A 14,537-nucleotide genomic window follows, 5' to 3' on the forward strand; every position below is an offset into this window, starting at 1 on the left:
GACTTTACATATTGCAAATTGCACGATGGGGAGGGAGGTTATCAGCAAATGGCAGCAAAAGTAGTAATACCAAAAACTCAACATTAAAAATATAATCTTATGAAGTTCATATTCAGAAAAAACAAATGGACATGTTTTGATAAATACACTTGGCACGTTTGGGATTTTCTAATAGTGTCGGTTAGAGCACACATATTAAATAGTGCATATATTATAAAATGTTTTAAGTTACCGTATTTCATTAACAATGTGAATATAATATAAGATGGAACACGTGGATACAGTATCAGACATTTGAATTGGAAAAATGATTTCAAGTTCACTGCTAGTGTTAACATAAGTGAATAAACGTTAATATTTAGCATGATTTGTTCAGATGTTTATTTTTATCATTCTCTGATGATTTAAATGATTGCTGCTTTCATAGAATGAGTCGACTACTTCAGCCACAGTCACTCTCCAGAATCACTGATCACATCCGAATCAATCGTGAATTGAGGTTGGGGGGGGTATGTCAAATATTGTTTCACCAATATCTCAAGAACCACTGGAAAGATTTTAAAGCAATTTGGTACACACATACTTTGTGATGAGCACCAGATCTGATTAGGTTTTAGTACTAATCTGTGAATATTAATTAACCAATTTGCATAATAACTTTTGTCATAAGCATGATTTGTTGATATTCTGACTGCAGTTTTCGCTTAACAGATGGGTTAAAGCCTGGTTACATGCATACTGTTTTTGTAGTTGAATAGACCAATTTGCATTTTTGTTGCATACAATTTACATATTTATTAAACAAAAGATTAGTTGTGTGAAAAAACATTCTGGTTTTTCAAGGCTTTGATTCAATGAGTGTATTTTGTATAGCTGAAGATTTTTTTAGATTAAATGCCGTCCATGATTCGTGAGACTTTATCTGAAAAAATGTAGTGGGCGGACCTTACGTACAGGTCAGTCTTCGCGTGTGTAATCCCATGGTAATGTACTGAAGTTAGAAGACAGCCAATCAGTGATAGTACAGAATTATGTGCCGACTGTGTAGTTGCATAGCAATTCACCAGGCCATTCTTGAATGTATTCAGAATGGTTGGATTACAGGCTAACGGTTGTGGTGTCACAGTTACGATGGCGGGGATTTTAGTGTATAGTTTTTTACTCCATATAAACACAACAATACAAAGTAATCACGTGTGTTTATAATGGCGGGATACTGGTTAATAAATCATAAATGAAACAATAATCAAGATAAGTGACGAAGTTACACAAGGGCGTTAGCGAACCACGACATGGCGTTAACGAGCTTCTAGTTACTAAACCAAAGTAGCAAAAATGTTTTTTATGAATTTCGAGTTACAATTGTTTGCCACTCTGAAATGAGTAAAAGTGGGCATGGTTTGGACAAAAATGAATGCGGTCAGGCAAAATAAGTATAACACGGAGTGGACGTTACATATAACTTCGAGTCCTACTTCGAGGTATAACAGCCACAATTCAAACTATATTTAAATGGAACAAGATTGTTGGTAACAAACCGGCATCCACATTAATGATTAAATTACCAACACTGTTCAGATCAACTTGTCCCGAACAGATGGCCATTGAACCCAAATTTTACTCACTATATCATATAAGAAATTCTTATTCTAAACGGTGAGCAAAAGTTTTCTTGTGAAATGTATTTGATTTCAAATAGTCAACTCTTAATCTTATTCCGAAGCAAAGGCGACAAGTATTATTTTTCTAATTTTTTTAGCGAAACGTTTCTCACCACTTATCTAACCTCGTATAGGCATGTCAGTATTAAGCTGCCACGATAGATATAAAATATCAATAAAATCTATCCTTGTACGACCGAGATCCAGTTCTGGAACGACACAGAAATTGCTGGATTTGTTAGCACAAGCCAACTTGAAAGGTATCGCAAAAATCGTTCCAGATAGATATATGACTGAAAACTAGCATTCGTTAAACAAAACACCATTCGATCATTATTTAAAAAAAATGTAATTAATATGAGAGCATCAATGCCTCCATGAAATCTAATTCTAGAATTGCAGAAAAACTTGATTGTTTATGCATTTTAATACTACTGTCATGAATTTGTTTTCGCGTATCTGTTGACCGACTTAATTAACTGATTATTAGCGAATTGCTGTGTTATGTCTGTCATCGTTTAGGTCTATTTGAAGTTTTGGACGGAACTTGGCTCAGTGATTTGGAACTAATTACCAGATAACCACCACTTTTTAGACTACTCATTCTGACAGTTTACATCCATAGTTATTAATGTAGTGAACGATTAATCAAAAGATATGACGTATTCAGTACTTAGTGTGATTGGCTTTATGATTGAAGGTTACGCCCTAGAGTCTTTTACTGTTTTGTAATTGGTTAGAGTTTTGAAAATGAATAAAGAGAGTTTGAGTTGGTCTTGGCGAATACTCCACGACAGACAGAGTCCGAGAGAGTCCAGGGGCGAGCCTTGACGCAGTCCAGTCTTGGGAGAGTCTTGGGTCAGCCTTGCGACAGTCTTGGGGATTTTTTCCCCAGGGCGCTGTGTCTTATAGAGTGCTCCAAAAGATCGACTAAGACGAGAGCTGAAACGTATTTCGTTGTGTGTGCCTTATTTGACTGTAAAGTACAAGTGACTTTCCCGATCCCGTACCTCAAGGGGACGAGATATAGAGACGAGACGAGTTCCCCCCCCCCTGACAAGTGTGGAGAACCCGAGAGAAAGAGAGATTTACCCCATCACACTACAATGGCCATCATACGGCCATCTTGACTCGTTTCTAAAAACAAATTCATGTGTGTCATGACACACACACACTTACACACGTGCAGCGGTGAATTCGCAACTCCATGTTCATGGTACGAAATTTGACATCAGGAATATATCATAAATACATGTCAAAATAGATTAATTTCACGTCAACGGTGATTTTTACTTTACATATGATTTCAAAACACCAATGCAGCCATACGCATCATCAAAATTGTTTGAAAAGTTAACAAGGAGCACGCAGAGTTCATCTGTTTCATTATAAAACCAAACCCTTCTTGATTATTGATCAGTAAAATGATATAATATGAAGTATAAATGGTTAGTGCATGATAATAATGAACTAAATACCTATATGCTGATATTTGATGTGCCGGGCGATGCAACGCCCAACTTAACGTCGGAACCAGTAGAGGCCTAGAATAGTGTTTACAAGCTTGAGTTAACAATTCCCGTATCCCAATATCAGCTGGTATGACCACATTGCAAATGTTTTCTATCAGCAGCGACAACAGTAACAAATATCACTCAAACTCAAATATCACTGGAAACATAAAAGGAAGATTTGGCGATTTTACATTGCAGTTGTTTTGGAGAAAGGGGGCCTTGTGGTCGACATTTAAATTGACTGGCATTATATTGCACTCTCAATATATTGCCGTCTATTTTTATCAATATTATAACTCAAATTCACGTCGGTCAAATTGGACACATTGCGCCGAATTTAATTATTCCTTATGATTTGAGAACTTACCTTCCATTTTGTCCGAAAACCCATCTCCACACGGATATACTTCAGCACTTGAACAGAATATTCAGAAGCACAGAATATGCTACAGCGACTGTCAGTGCATATAGTTAAAACAATCGTTTTTGCATCCCGGACCATCTATGGGACGCTGGTACCCGTAATTCTGGGGTGGCGTTGTCGATCAATCGTCAATATTGTATATTCGGCGGTTAATATGCATTTTATATCTTTTTCGAAACAATAAATTTACGCCGTTGCTTAACGCCTTTGAAATGTAAATTCCTGTCCGATGTAAGCACATTGATGTACAAAAGAAGGCATAAAATATGCCATGCTATTTTATTCACCATAACACACATTATTATATATCTGTCACTGAAACGCCATAAGTTACAGCGTGCCGTAATTTTTCGTTATTGCACTGGGTATTTTCATTCTACCATATTAGAAAATTCGAATTCCAAATATGGAACGATTACGCGCGTAAGCGCCCTCTATTAATAAAAACAAACATGGCAACCTCCAGGGTATGACCGGACCCCATACAAAGAAGCTCGCTCAATCTGTTCTAAACTTTTTGTATTTCGGCATTCCCATGATGTATCCTTGGGAGGAAAAGACGTATAATAATGAGGTTATTACGATAAGGTTATTTCTCAGACAGTACGCCGCGCATATACTCCCGTTGTACTGTCTTCGTGCATACTTTTCGGTGTCCTCGTAATAACCTCATATTGACTTTGCACAGGTGAATAAATAATTTATCTTTAAGGCGTGGGCAACTGAATCCAAACCAAACAAAACAGTTTATATTCTTAGGCCAAAAGGCATCTATTTGTTGGTTAGAAAGAATTGTATAAGATTTATAGTCACGCAAACACGATACTTGCTATCAATGCATTTGATGCGGTATTGGACATGATGTGTGAATATATAATGAGATATGATATATTTTGATGAGATTGTACGGCGAAATCCGTTAAATTAAAATTTCCCCATAACCCAATTGTTCAAACTAAATGCCGTTCGCACCAGCATATCATTAAAACAACACGACGTCGTTCCCATGCCCTTCGATTACCCCTGTCAACGCTGATTGACGTAACACAATTCTTACACAACTTACCCGATATACTTCTGTCCCTTCTGATCATAAATTGGATATCCTAGTGATATAATCAGATGGTAATGAGCGTGGCTAATGAATCACGTGTCATACCACGAATCACGTGTCAAATGTAATCTTTGCTCACCACCGTGGCTAACGCCAAATCAAAAAACACAATTGTCAGATAAATCACGCCGATCTGTATTTATATATACTGACGGCATAGTCCAAAATACGTGCTGATTCAGTCGAAAAACGATTTGGGTGAACAGGATAGAACATGACGCCGACATGACGTCTACTAACCTTATTGTTGCAAGAATGGACCATGAAGTAATTACCCATTAATGGTTTCTCTAAATGTATCATTTTTGTTGGCATTGTTATAACTTACTCTGGCGATAGAACAACGACGGAAGGACAAAACAACGGCCACGAAGGTCACGAGAGTGCTTTTGTAATTCATCGACCGTAGTCAATCATGTTTTGCAGGTGAATATAAAGTCCGGTCTTGAAATATGGCAGCGATAATATTCAAGGACAGCGTCACATATAGATATATTTCAACGCTATTTAATGAGTTATCCATATGGGGACGAGTTAACGCGATCAATAAAATCATTTATCTTTTCTCTGAAAAATATCGAGTACCATATGTAGTAGACTTTTTACATTGAGAAGTAAGTTCGTCACGTTGCCATTCGACCGCCGTGAACACATTCAAGCCTATCGAGTCAAAGAAGTTGTGCGTGTAGGTGAATGTACTCTGAATATATTATAATTGGAGGAAACATGCAACAACTTCATTGTAAATGTCTAACTATGATAGGGGAAAAATATAACATGTAATTCAGACATCCTGCTAAAGTACCAAGTATATCACTATAACAATCTATATAACATCTGAAAGCTTAGATATATGCGAATACGGTAGTACATACGTACCAATGTATATCTAGGGGATTACCTGAAGGCTATTTCGCTGCTGGCGTTTTTGGATATACCGACTAATGAAAATACCTTGTTCTAACACTTTCATTCACGCGAATGTCTTATATATTGCGTCTCGTTTTTTCTTCTTTATCTGCTATTGTTTTTATAGCGATCTCCAAATAGCAACAATCCACTGAACAGTTGGGCAGTTTTGACAGGCTGTAGTCATTACAAAATTGAAGCATACATACAAAATTGGAAATTTCTTGTGCATTATCACGAACAAACTGCTCACAAAAAGCAACAATCCAGATTGAATTTGGAGCCGAAAACCTCACAAAGCATAAAACAGACTTTATATTTCTTTGACATACAAAAATAGCAGCAGGTAACCTCCATACCTCCATATGTATGTTTTCAGATGATGTATATATTGTTATAATTGTAGAATACTCAGTAACTTTTAAAGAATGTCTGAATCAGATATTATTTGTTATCTCGTCTTTCCATTGTTACTACCTTAAATATCTCTCATAGTGTATTTATGAGGACAATAGAGAAATGTTATAACCACTATACTCAGAAACGCAAAAGAAGTATTCATATATAACACTACATTGTCTTTCATATAACAGTATAGATCTTAAATGCAAATGGCCGTTCAGATCTCGCCATGAACGAGAGGGCCGCGAGACTTGCCGTTGCTTTTCAAACAGTGTTGCATTCCCTGTTACATTGGTCAGAGGAACAGTGCATATGATGACGGGAGAAAATGGAAGTCAATCTCGCAACTCTCTAACTGTCAACGAGATCTCGACGGCCATTTACTTCTAAGGTATATTGAGCGCAAAACGCAAGAGAGGCATCATGGGAATACTGTAGTGATAATAAAAGCAGCGATAGCCGCATCACATTTCGTCATTTGCGTAAATTATTAAATTGCATTATCAATTTAGCAAGATGTGAAAACATTTAGCAATAACTTACACACTACTGCTTTGAAAAATATACAACACTACATAATGGTAAATGTAGATATGTTTAAGAAATTACCGTTAACAAAGTTCTGAGGATTGATTCGTTTCTATTTCGAGAGCGTTCGATGAAATATACTAATTGCTGAATCGCGTATTTCAATCACGTATTTAGGGCGTGTCCAAATATATACACTTACGTCATGTGTTGGTAGCGGTATTCTTCTATGTGAATAGTGAATGCAAGGTTTTAAACTCAGGTTACATCATAATACATGTAATACATCAACGTATTTAACAAAGATTTCGACACTAAGGATTCAACACAATTAGAATTATTTTGCATTTTGTTTTGATGAAAAGTCTAACTGCGTGAATCAATCACTACACATATCATGCAAACAGGGCATTTTACTAACATATAGCATTTTAGTCAAAGACACCAGCGATTTAAAATTGTTAATTTATTTATCACTAATAAAGTGAACAATAAGTCAGTAGCAATATAAACCAATAGCAATTACGAATCTGAGAATGAAACATGCTAATATTGTTGTAAACGTATTCACAAATGTTCTTAGTGAAAATAAATATAAACAAATAAATATCACTTACCCGAGTATTTGTCTTGGAACGTCCCGTCAATGAAATGCCTTAATATCATATCAAATTATATGTAATTTCATTCAAAGATTGGGCTTTAGGTCAAGAAAAAAGAAAAGAAAGAAAGAATGCAATGAGAACTCATTTCCACAATTCTGTAATAATTGTTTCATTTGTTAAACATTGCATTTTAAAATTGTCTTTATAAGAGGCAACCTCTAGTCCTTACATTTCGCAAACCTCGTGAATCAAAGGAGACAAATTGGGTCAGAAATCTAGGAAACAGGAGCAAGTATATCTACAGGCGATGTTGTGCTATTTAATTATACACAATCAGTTTATATTGGTCTGACAGACATATTCTTTTGTTGAATATATTCATTTCGTGCGGAGATACTCCTGGAAGTATCAGTCAGCATTACTATACTTCTACACAAATAAAATCAATTTGATGTGTGTTCATTTGCCAAAGTTGATTTAATGCTCAGACATCCCATTATCTCACGCAGCGAGTATCTGTTTGCGAGCGTTTAGTCTTTAGTTAACTTGGCAGATCCGAAGATTGTACGATATATATATGGTTAGTGGCAAAAATAATGGATTTGTCAACGTCGTGTCATCTGATACCACCAGCGTATAACGTTATGAATGTTGAACATCAAACTTACTCGCGAGGTGACAATATATCATCTGAATGACAGAATACGCAGTAAGCGTAAACATGGCGGCATGTCTCGGAATTTGGAAGGACGATTTGAGGATCTGTTATATTACCCAAACATATGTTTTAAATCAAGTGATTTTGCTACTTCATCCTCGTCCTGCTGCTCATACCATTTCCGTATATAACGCAAGATTCCGTATTAGTTTTCATTCTGTTTTTTTAATATTATTTTTTTCTATGAAACCTACGTGATGCAAACTATGATATTTGATAATGATTTCTCATTTCATCAATGATTTCTTGAACTACAAGAATTCAATCAAAACCCACGCTCTCGGGCATTATACCGTGCTTAATGAAGAATGATTGAAAAGCCAAAATGAAATTTTCGCAATATGTGCACGTCTGATATCATCAATAACATTTTCATTTACAGAGTTGAATATTAGAAATATGGCCCCCTCTTTGAACATCGTGATTGCACATTATTACTGCCACGGGATACTGCAATACAATGGTGGTCGATTGATGTGTAAATTGAACAGCACCACAACACTATGAGTTGAATCAGCTGTGACTGGCGTATCAATAAATGAAAACAAGTTTTTTTTCTTCAAATGAATCAAACAAGCCAAGCGGAATTTTAATTTTTTGTATCAATCATTTTATTGATGAGATCACAGGATCATTCAAGCAATTTTGTAACGCAATCCTCGGGGTTGATGAATTCATAAATGCTTAGTTAGGTAGCGATTCAGAGTCAGAGTCAAATATTTGCAGGACCACTCGCATGTACGAAGCGTTACCTCGAATGTGATAATTTTGACTTTATATGGCACATTTATATAAATTATACACGTGCTCTAGAGAATGTCATGAATAATTACACAAAAAACACGTGATTTCCCGGTCGATATTTTTCAATTTGGAGAAAGCAATTACATTTGTAAAAACAATGTTTAGCGCTGCAATCCAGCATATGCCACTGTGATAACACATATTATAAGTATATAAAGTTGCCAACACGTCTACGGCACAGGGGGTCACCCCAGGCGTAAATGGAAATGATTGTATTATGAATGATAATACTCAATTTGAACTATTAAATATTCTACCTCTAAAAACTGTCTTGTTTACTATATATAATGTATAGGTTTAACATTACATTTGTAACTGTTATCAGGGCGCGTAACTAATGCTACCCTTTATCTGCAAAACACCTATTCACAAACGACGGCTTGCCTGTATTTCATTTTTGTTATTAGACATGATAGCAGAATACGATGAACATTGTGAGTGAAAATTTTACAAAAAGAAATTGAAATGGCGAACACACGTGAATCATTGTGTATTCAAGTGTCTTAATATTGTCGCCTACGTGGAATTTAATCCGAGTTTAATTTGCGCGTACTGATACAAAAATACGTAGTTTCAGGTCGTCGACCAGAGAACAATTGGGCCATATTTTCACCAATTGTTGGGAAAAATAACGTATCAATCTATCACACGATGATATTTGCATGTATTGAATTCGTACTGTCACAGGTAAATCCAACACTTGTATCAAAATCACAATATTTCAATTCGTGACACACTGTCGCTACTTGTTTCGAAAAGTACGCTCATCTAGACGTGGCAAGCACTTGCAACGACAAGTATACATATCGCAATATTTCGACCCATACAGACTGTCGCTACAGGTCTGAACACGACAATACGCATCAATCTCCCGCGTACGAAACAGTACAATACACAATTACTTTCGACGTGTTAATGTAATAACAGAATACGCACTGTTTTGCCTTGAGTAGTCGATCTGTTTATTACTGTTGGATATTGTTTCCAAAAGAGACTTGCCCAGTATATTATTGAGAAAACATACGCCATACATATGTTTGTAACCATGACCTACTTATTATGAAATTATAACATAACTCGATTTGACCCAAATTTCTTACGACTAACTGATACCATTGACACCATAATGGCATCTCAACTGTACGTGCATTACCACCTTACATTGTTCAAAACACCTTCCTTTATTAGGATGAGCAAGATACTAACGTCCAGTCAATTCAGAGCCACGATAAATACGATACGACTCCAATGGCACCGCTATGTCGGAGATGTCTATTATACTTAGCGCAAACAAACTCACATATCTCAAACGCGAGATTCAATCCATATGTATGTTTGAATATACGAATTGGTCAGTTTGATATTTACATTAAGGAAGTGACTTATTGGGAACTTTTAAAATTCACATTTTGAAGAGTATTATGCTGTGAGCACTTTGAACTTTATGGAGCACAATTAAAACAAGTCGTTTTTATTGACAAATGTTAATTTTTAAAAAACTTTGTATACATAGCTGCATGTGTTTTGCATAATTAATAAGGGCTGAAAAGAAGTATGAGTAATGTCGTCACCCAGTTTAAAAACAGACACAATTTTAAACTATACATTGAACAAAAGAGAATGATTATACAAATTAATAACGGATACTCAATACGAAATTCAATTTGAAATATCTTCAACGCATCTTGTTTAGTGTTTTTAGTGTTTAGTGTTCTCCTCATGTGTCTAATGTCTGCATTTTTCATATCTTAAAAGGTACGATAAGAATGAACCGACGTAAGACACACAAGAAGGTGTAATTTATGCAAAACGTCCGTTGACTGTTGTACCAGAACGACAGAAAATATACAAACTTATCCCGACAAAATTGTTATCTTTTATATTTTAAATAACACTATTTAGCGCCAAATCTAATAAAAAAAAAAACGTTTGACCCAACAGGTTTTAAAGCAAAACTGAAGCCCATTGCATGAATTACAAAATAAACAGCATTTCAAATAAACTATCATACCCAGGGTATGGCATGTGTTAAATATCATCTTTTTGGTTAGAAAACGCATCGCATCCTTAAAAGTGACATTAATACTGTAGTTCAGAGAAATTCATACAGTCTCATTTATCTAGTTATTATCAGATAAATAAAACACATAGTTGTTACTTCTGAACGCAAATATATGGCAACGTTTGTTATCAGGACGCAGTTCGCCATTTCGCCATTGATTAATTTAACAGGATGACCTTCTAAGGCCATTACTCTGGCGGTCGGTATATATTAATAACAAAGTGTATCACGAACTAGTAAATATTTAATATTCATTGAACACAATCGTTTTTTTTCTCCACGAACACGAGTGATAAATATCTTATATATTTTTACAACATTATGGAGAAGGCAGCTGACTCGATGCTATTTAACCAAAAGAAGAATAGTTTTACGAGTTTGATATACACTATTACGTATGATTTTAACATTTTTTTAATACCCGAGAGAATTGTAGACGACATTTGTTTTATATCCGTGCCATTAAATCAAATGGTGTGATCAGTGTTCACTTAATATATGACGCGGTTCTGTTTACTCTGCTCCATACTCCCCACACGCACTAACACACAGCTGTTGAATTCTACGCATTTATGCGGCTAATGTCGTTTTACTGCGCTTCAAAACAATCACATTCTGACACATACACACACATACATATATATATATACGTATTAGTTACATTTACCCGACTTGGAAATAAAAATCTTATACCTACCTCGCAATGAAATAACACATGTACACAGTTATGAAACACCATTTCCCCCTCGAGCTCACAAAAAATCAGAATATTTACTAACTGGTGAACGTGAGTGAAATTTTAATTATTGTGGTATTAAAATAGCTGTTGTCTGCGCGCCAGCTTGCTCCGGTAAGATACACAAGAATGAACATTGGTCAACTACAGTCTGTTGTATCTCATAAACGCTTTCCGTTATACAACGGCTTTGTATTTGGTAGTTGCTAAGAACAAAATCCTGGTTTTGCCATAGCAACATAATGCTAATAACAGTTTGATTGACATGTAAGCTGAAGTATATATTTCAAAAGCAGCAAAATCTATCGCAATTTTAATCCGCTGAAATGGACGCGTTAACCAGAGTAAATCATAGGAATTTTGTTAATATCAAAAAGGAAATGTTTGATTGGATGTGAGGCAGCGTCTTTATAACCTGCTAACTAAATAGGCATCATCATTCGATACTAATTAATCAAACACCGATGCACCTGGTCACATTTTCAAAACAATTAGAAACTGGTTAATCAGGTAACATCCTCTTAGACTGATTAATCGGGTAACATACACTCAGATTGGTTAATCGGGTAACATACTCTCAGATTGGTTAATCGGGTAACATACTCTCAGATTGGTTAATCGGGTAACATACTCTCAGATTGGTTGATCGAGTAAAATACCCTCTGACTGGTTAAATAGGTAACATACTCTCAGGTTGTTGTATTCTCTGGCTCACTGGTTAAACAGATGAAATACATTCAGACAGGTTAACCGAGTATTTTCAAAATAGTAACATACTCTCATTCTGGTAACAAACTTTCTGACTGGGTAATCAGAGAACATAGTCTGAAAATGGTTATTCAAGTAAAGTATTTTCAGACTGGGTAATCACGTATATTTACTATTTTTATACACATTATTATGGTAATGTATATACTTTGAGACTGGTTAATCAGATAGGCATACCAGGAAGATTTGTAACTCAAACTTTCAGACGTGGTAATGGGGTAAATATATCTACAGAATGGTTAGTCAGGTATAATACTTTCCAAACTGATTAATCGGGTTAGGTATTTGTTCAGACTGGGTCATCTTTAAGATTTATAAATCACGGGGTATACTATATTCTGACTTGGTAATCGGGTAACACATTCTCAGATTGGGTGATTGGGTAACATACTCTTAGCCTGGGTAATCGGGTAAGTGCCACATATGGAGCAGGATGTTTTCACTCTTTTAAAAAATCTGTCAACCCACGCGGTCTTGAATTATTCATTAATCGTACGGAAGACGAGTTCACACATCAGCTTGCACAAGCATCTAAATCAAGCCACAATGTAAAGCGTGAGTGTCGTCAACTGCGCATGCGTCAGATGGCCATAGCGTGTCAATGTCTACCCATGAGCCTCTGCGTTTTTAGAGTGTGTTGTTATCGTCGCTTGGGACTCAATTCACACGCGTGTGCGTGTGACGACCCTTCCGCTTTAAATGAAGTCAACTAATCGATCTCGAGTCTAGAACCAATACCAACAACCGTGGTAGGATAAAGAGCGCAACGTGTTGAACTAGACAAATATAAAGTCCCCACAAAAGTGACTTGACCACTTATAGATTTGCTAAAAAAGTTTCAGTAATATGTCGAAATAAGAAATGGTCATTCCTAGACAAATTAGAACATAATGTTTTAAAGGCAAAACAAGATTCTATGAAAAAGTCTTTTGCGAAATATTAAGTATAAAGCGCCCTCAACCAATGAAATTAAATCTGATCGATGGCGCAACTGTTTTATATGGCCTGGCCAAGCTCACCTGCCAATGAATTGAGAAGAAAAAACTTTAATTGGAACCTAAAACTACACGACGAGAACTATGTTTTGACAATGTGCAGCAATATTTAAATGCAAATATATTTAAAATTGAGAAGTATGTTGGGCGCTTGCCAAATAACATGAATTCAGGTCACGATGGCCTTGTAATAGAGCTATTTAAACATAGCTGGACACCGTCACATCTGTTCTGTCTTAACGCTTTTATTCAATAACATACTCTCAAGTCGTAACTTGGTGTAACGCCATTATCTCACCACTACATAAACTGGATGATCTTTCGGATGTGAACAATAACAATATCCCTTCTATCTGTAACAAAAAGATTTTAACAATAGTCTTAAATACATGTTTGGACCTCTGGAGTCGTAAACATAATACATTATCTGAAGCGCAATGTGGTTTTTCAGCGAGGCTACAAAATAAGTAATAAAACAATTCAAGCCATGGCAGCGAAATATATAACAAAAAACGCCGTTTATTGTATTTTATTGTACAGACTGATTAATCGGGTAACATAATCTCAGACTGGTTAATCGGGTAACATAATCTCAGACTGGTTAATCGGGTAACATAATCTCAGACTGGGTAATTTGGTAACATAATCTCAGACTGGTTAATCGGGTAACATAATATCAGACTGGTTAATCGGGTAACAAAATCTCAGACTGGTTAATTGAGTAACATAATCTCAGACTGGGTAATTGGGTAACATAATTTCAGACTGGTTAATCAGGTAACATAATCTCAGACTGGTTAATCGGGTAACATAATCTCAGACTGGGTAACATAATTTCAGACTGGTTAATCGGGTAACATAATCTCAGACTGGTTAATCGGGTAACATAATCTCAGACTGGTTAATCGGGTAACATAATCTCAGTCTGGGTAATTGGGTAACATAATTTCAGACTGGTTATTTGGGTAACATAATCTCAGACTGGTTAATCGGGTAACATAATCTCAGACTGGTTAATCGGGTAACATAATCTCAGACTGGGTATTTTGGTAACATAATCTCAGACTGGGTAATCAGGTAACATAATCTCAGACTGGTTAATCGGGTAACATAATCTCAGACTGGGTAATCAGGTAACATAATCCCTGACTGGTTAATTGGGTAACATAATCTCAGACTGGTTAATCGGGTAACATAATCTCAGACTTGGTAATTGGGTAACATAATATAGTGAATATTAGTTAATGAGACATCAAGCAATATATTTTGAAACTAGATCTAAAATCTGTTTAATTTG

General features: G+C 35.8%; 1 protein-coding gene across 1 annotated transcript in view; it reads right to left on the reverse strand.

The window, feature by feature from the left end:
• Positions 1-4,800, reverse strand: part of LOC100368723 (uncharacterized) — an 83,935-nt gene extending 79,135 nt beyond the window's left edge. Inside the window, exon 1 of the mRNA XM_078008508.2 lies at positions 4,666-4,800. The gene's annotated coding sequence lies outside the window, so the exon portion shown is untranslated. The remainder of the gene's footprint in view (positions 1-4,665) is intronic.
• Positions 4,801-14,537: the final 9,737 nt, after the last annotated feature.

The sequence above is a fragment of the Saccoglossus kowalevskii genome, chromosome 10, assembly GCF_978046115.1.
Source record: "Saccoglossus kowalevskii chromosome 10, keSacKowa6.1, whole genome shotgun sequence".
NCBI classification, from domain to species: domain Eukaryota; kingdom Metazoa; phylum Hemichordata; class Enteropneusta; family Harrimaniidae; genus Saccoglossus; species Saccoglossus kowalevskii.